The sequence below is a fragment of the Rhinolophus ferrumequinum genome, chromosome 14 (genome assembly GCF_004115265.2).
Source record: "Rhinolophus ferrumequinum isolate MPI-CBG mRhiFer1 chromosome 14, mRhiFer1_v1.p, whole genome shotgun sequence".
Lineage (NCBI taxonomy): Eukaryota > Metazoa > Chordata > Mammalia > Chiroptera > Rhinolophidae > Rhinolophus > Rhinolophus ferrumequinum.
The window spans coordinates 60,476,370-60,482,717 of record NC_046297.1 but is presented as its reverse complement, the minus strand read 5'-3'; positions in this window follow the sequence as shown (position 1 = coordinate 60,482,717).

Genomic DNA, 6,348 nt, shown 5'->3' with positions numbered 1-6,348 from the left:
GGAGATACCGGAAAAGTCAAAACGATCTGCTTACCTCAGAGGACAGCACATCGCCAGTGTCACTGTTCTAAGCTACCTTATGAGTAACACTGACCTTGCGATTGCCAACTGCCTCATTCATTGTCAACTCTTTCTGAGGTCCCTTCCCCCTTTAAGCTTTCAGCATTAACTGAATACTCAGTAACAACACTGAACCTTTGGGAAACTCATGTTAGCGTCATGAGGACAGCGACGGCGTCTTAACCATAGCTGTAGTGCCTGCCACATACAGGTGCTGATGTGTTTGCTGCACTGAGCTGAAATTTGGACAGGGTAGTAGTTTGGGTAGGAATGTGGCTGTTTCGGGAGAGAGCTAGTGGCCTGATCTCTCAAGAGCCTTTTTGTTGTTCATTAGGGGAATTATACTCCTGAAAGAGAATACTAGAAGAGGTTGGAGATACCAGGAAGGATGGATTCAAAAGTAAGATACTTTTTAAAAAGCAGCTAAGCATCTTCCATCTATAATGTGTAATTGTCTGCTCATGGGTGTAGGTACTTGGGGGTGATTTGGGCAAAAAGAGACACAGAATAGACTGAAGGCAAGTAGGAACATTTAGGAAGGTTAATTGGAGGTATTAATTTAGCTTTCTCTCCCCCGAGGAATTCCCCTATGGCCTGTACAAATGCAGGTAACATTGAGAAAAAGAACCCCCTGCCACGTCATCTTTCGTCATCGGGGCCAGAGTGACCCACAGGGAGTGCGGAGTTGAATTTAGGTGCAAGGCTAAGGATCACTTAGGAAATGTCTACGAAGCTCGATGTGTCATTTGCAGCTTTAAGCTGACCCAGCTGAATTTAATCCCTCTTTTCTCTGTCAGCGTGCTGGCCTTCTCCAGAGGGCCGGCACTGACACGGTGAATGCCCTGTTAGCTTAAGGGAGACCATGGATTCTGAAGGAAGCTATCCTGATATGGAAGCAGTGAACCTGGCCCTTAGGATGTGAGATGCATCTGTCCCCACGGCAGGCCCTCATCACCTGGAGGTGCTCAGACCTCATACTGGAAAGGAGGGATTGCAAGTTTCCTGATCACTTCTCTCAGTTAGGGTTCTTTGATTGCTGGTCCCCAAAAAAGACTCTGATTAACTTCAGCCAAAGGCAATTTATGGGAAAGATATGGAATACCTCACAGATTCTAAGGGCCTGCTGGAAAACCTGACGTGGAAAACATACTAGTGATTCAGGGAGTAGGAAGTGATCTTACCACATCTGCTGGGTGAAATCAGCTCCACCTTTAGTCTATGCTTGCAACTCTGTCTTTAGGATTCAACTCCCGAGTCTTACTGGCCTAGCTTGGACCTTGTGTTTCTCCCATGGCGAGGAAGTCAGGGAAAAACATTTAACTGACAGTCCCATGTAATGGGGGAGAGGTAATTTTCCAAAAGCAAACCACAGTGCTTTTGCTCCCTAAGAAGGGGGAAGTCAATGCCGAATGCCTGCGACCCCACCTGATCCACTAGCACTTGTTAACCCCATGTGTGGCCTCTTGGTGGAGCCTTGGGCTTTGCCTCATTCCAACCAAGGGACCAGAGAGTATTTCCTCGCGTTGCCTCCCTCAACCTCATCTGTAGAGTATTGGCGAGGCATGTAGACTTCGCCAAAGATTTTGGGCGGAGGGCAGAGAGGATTGGCATTGACCATCATAGGGAAAGTGACTCCCCACACGTCTTGAGAGTAGGGACCACGTCCATCTATTCACCATCATATCTCAGTACCTACTACAAAACTTGGCTTAGGCTTCTGGAGATAAATAGTTGAGAGAATGAATCCATTTTATAACCGAAATTCTCTTGAACTGGCTCCCTGCCTTTCTCGTCATCCTTTCCCCGTGAGACTTTTCCAGGACCCCCTAATGTCTTGGTCAACTACGCTCTGGCTCTGAAACTCTATACTCAGCAAAATAAAAGGCTTACTGTTCATCAGACCTACCCACCTTAGAAAGGCATATCAAACGTATTCACCAAATACAAAGCAAGACTAGGTCAGGAAGCAGGGCAATTCTGCTGCTAAAATAATCAAGATGATTTCATTATGTTTATTATTTCAAATGTTTGATGATTATATATCCCCCAAATTCTGATTTGCCCCCTATACTGGGTTGAATGGCGACTCCCCCAAAATGTATCCATGTACTAGTTCCCGGAACCAAGGAATGTGACCTTATTTGGTAAAAGTGTCTTTGCAGATGTAATTAGGAATCTTGAGATGAGGTCATCCTGGATTATCTGGGTGGGTTCTGAATCCAATGACAAGTGTCCTATAATAGGCACACGGGATACTTGACAGAAGAGAAGATACAGACACACAGAGAAGAAGGTGATGTGAAGATGGAGGCAGAGATTGGAGCCAAGTGGCTGGCCACAAACGAGGAGGCCAAAGAATGCTGGAGGCCAACAGAAGCTGGGAGAGGCAAGACACAGCTCCCCTAGAGACTTTGGAGGGGGTGTGCTCTGACACTGATTTTGGACTTCTGGCTTCCAGATCTGTGAGAGAATAAATTTCTATTGTTTTACGCCATCAAGTTTGTGGTGATTTGTTACAGCAGCGACAGGAAGCTAATACACCCCCTCAAGTACTGTAACAAGCTCCCAACTGTCTTCTCAGAATTCCTTAAATGCAATCAGTGTAGTCTTTTCTGCCTCTCACACCTGGGACACTCTCAGCTGTATCTCTGGCCTAGCAAGGGGTGTTGGTAATCATATGTTATCTCTTCAGGTGAGCCAATCACACTGCCCAGGAGACAAAGGCTGAGCACCACTGTTCCCACTAGATAAGACAACTTGGATGCATCTCTTCCTTGTTCCCTGACGGAGCTTTAATTTAGAAGCTGACCACTAGGCTTCTCTGCATCCCAATATCTGCCTACTTTTATTGTAGACCACTATCATTGGCAGGACATTACAAAAATGGAATAGTGGGTTTCTTATATAAGCTCAAAGATCCTTTAGGCTAAGGGGGACCAAAAAGATTATCTAACTAAACCTGTAATTTTTCAACTGATTTTTAGATATAGAACTCTTTGCTGTACTAAAATTTCAACTCTTAATTCATAAAAGACAAAAGTGAAGCTGATCTAAAATTGGTTAGGAAGAGGGAGGACAGGTGGCTCAGGTGGCTAGAGCGCGAGCTCTGGGCAACGGGCTGGCGGTTCGATTCCCACACGGGCCAGCGAGCTGTGCCCTCCACAACTAGAATGAAGTCAGTGAGCTGCTTGCTCAGCTCCCGGGTGGCCAGATGGCTCAATGGGTTGGAGTGCGGGCGCTCAACCACAAGGTTGCCGGTTCAACTCCTCAACTCCTGCAACGGATGGTGGGCTGCGACCCCTGCAACTAAGATGGAACACGGCACCTTGAGCTGAGTTGCCGCTGAGCTCCCGGATGGCTCAGTTGGTTGGAGCGCAGGCTTTCAACCACAAGGTTGCTGGTTCAACTCCCACAAGGGATGGTGGGCTGCACCCCCTGCAACTAGCAACGGCAACTGGACCTGGAGCTGAACCACACCCTCCACAACTAAGATTGAAAGGACAACAACTTGACTTGGAAAAAAGTCCTGGAAGTACACACTGTTCCCCAGTAAAGTCCTGTTTCCCTTCCCCAATAAAATCTTAAAAAAAAAATATTGGTTAGGAAGAGAGGGGTCCCAGCTAGTGTTGTCTCAACTGCCCCGCCCCCCATTTCAGTCCTTTTTTGTCCTCATTTTTTCTTAACAAATCCCTTGAAATTATCCTGGCTTCTGTTGTTAAAAAATGTTGTTTCTGAGTTGGTCTCATTTCTGGGCCATTGCTACAGAGAACAGCTCTTTTCCTAATCTTGGTTGTTTCTTTAGGAGACCAATAAATCACTCTCCTCTTTTCCTCCTCATCTTGGAACCAACTGAGAGATAATCCCGGTTATTAGATAGAGAGAAAAATGTTAGCTTCGTTACTGGGAAGAGCTGGATTGGAAGATATTCCATAGTGGTGTAGTCATGTGGATGTGCTAAAATGGAACGCCAGAATTTGAAAGACGCCCCTGGTCATTGGCACAGGTAGGCCAGCACAGGATGGAGTTTACTACAGTCTTACCACCAGGAAGAGCAGAGAAGGCGGCTTCCGGAGACCTGACAGACTTCACAAGGGCTAATCTCACTTCCTTAATCTCTTTACCAATTATATGTCTTCATCTTGGAAGAAAAGTGAGTTTCTTGTTTACTTTTCCTTCCTGGGACATTCCCTCTCTTCTGTGGAAATGTAAGGAGTAAGGAAACGTTTCCCCCTAAGAAAGTATTTCTCCCTAAGAATGTCCACTTCCATTCCCACGTACAAGACAGACAAGTTCCTCTTGGAGACCCGGGACCCAAGTGGCCTCTTGGTAAGGCACATTGCATATTAGTCAATAGATTAGGCTGATAGCTGTAACAAACCTTACATCTCCATTGCAAAACACAATCGCGATACATTTCTTGTTCAAATCACAGTCCAATGGAATTGTGAGTAGGCAGGTGGGCTGGTGGAGGTGAGTGGGGGAGTGGGGAGCAAGGAGGGGCTCTGGTCCCTTATGCAGGGACTCAGTCTCCTTTCATTTAGTTCAGGGATTTTAAACTGTGTGTGTGTGCGCCACGGTACATCATCTCCTAGGTCCCCAGTGTCCTCCACTGAATTCTTTGTAGGTGGTGAACAGATGGAGAAATAGCACATGGAGGGCTGTGCAGGAGATTTTAGTTAGCGGCCAGGCTGAAAGCCTCTCATTTCTGCCTTATCCTATTGGCTGGCACTCAGTCACATGGTCCCAACTGACCCCAACAGAAGCTCAGAAACCTAAGTCTTCCCGACATCGGAGGACATGAAGTGGATTGAACACAAAGCATTGTCTCAGCACAGCAACACATTCACATGAACAACCCAGCCAACCAAATGCACGTCTTTCCTTGAGAAATCCAAAGAACAGATCTACTACAATGCTGCTGCTTTTTTAAAAAAATACATTTTATTGGATACTGTACCTTCAGGAAATCGCACACACCCTAAGTTACAGCTTGATGCGTTTTTACCAATGGAACCCACCTGTGTAACTAGCACCCCCATCAGCATACATCGCCAGCCCCCCAGTCCTCTTGAACCCCTGCCAATCACCAAGCCCCCCACGTGAGCCACTTAGCAGACTTGTAACCATGTAGATTAGTTTTGCCTGGTTTTTGGATATTCTATAAACGGAACCATACCACGTGTACTCTTTTGTGTCTGGCTTCTTTTACTTAACATTACACTGGTGAAAGCCATTCATGGTGGTGTGTATGATGGCAGTGCTTTCATTCTGGCTGCTGTAGAGCATTGGATGAATACACCATTATTTATTCATCCATTCTACTCTTGATGGGCATTTGGGTGGTTTCAGGATATAACGAGCAGCGCTGCACAGTCCAGTGCACACCTTTTGGTGAACATATGGACACATTTCTGTTGGGCGGGCACTTACTATACCACATCCTGAGAAGTGGGAATTGCCAGACTGTGTGTGCGTGTTCAGCTGTAGCCGAAACCACCGGTTTTCCAAAATGACTGTACCAATGACATACATTCCTCCGCTGCTGCGGTGTGTGAGGGTGCCAGCACCTGGTTGTCTTTCCTTCCCCCACTGCTTCTTAAAATGCTCAGTCTTGCTTTGTTCCACTTTGTCCCTCACACCTGAGACTGTGCTAGAACCCTTGACTCCCCACCTTCAAGAACACTGTTCCCCAGACCCAAAGTTTTGAATGTCGACATTTCTCCCCTCTTGCCCTGTACTTCCTTGCCTCTAGTTTGGTTCCTCTCAGCCCATTCTCCCGATTCTGCCTCCCCCAAATGTGGGAACAGGCCTGACCGGAAGAGAAGCTCCTGGAAAGGAAGTGGAGGAAATGGGGGGAGGAGAATGGGGGCAGGAGCTGAATATGCACAAATAAAGTTTCCTTCAGAGATTGGGGATGGGAGAAGCTGGGAACACTCACTCATTAAGAATTTTTGTATCTGTCACACAGAGAAAGGGAATGAGAGGAAACCCTTAAAAATCATTAAGATGACATTCCTTTGGGAGTGAGGCGGTCTTATTAACATGCCATCCACATGGCGTGTGATCAGAGGGAGAGTCAGACGGTGAATTAAGGAAGCAAATTCCTCTCGGCTCCCCTCCCCCGCCCCTTAGGGCAGTGGGGTGGCAGGGGCACAGGGGAGTAGGGCCTTGTGTGGACAGAGCCCCAGAGAGCGGTTTCCAGGCTCTCGGCCTCCCGTGGCAAGGTGCTGGCTCGGGTAGTAGATGGCCATCAGCTGTTACCGGTTAGCCATTAGCCACTCGTAAGTA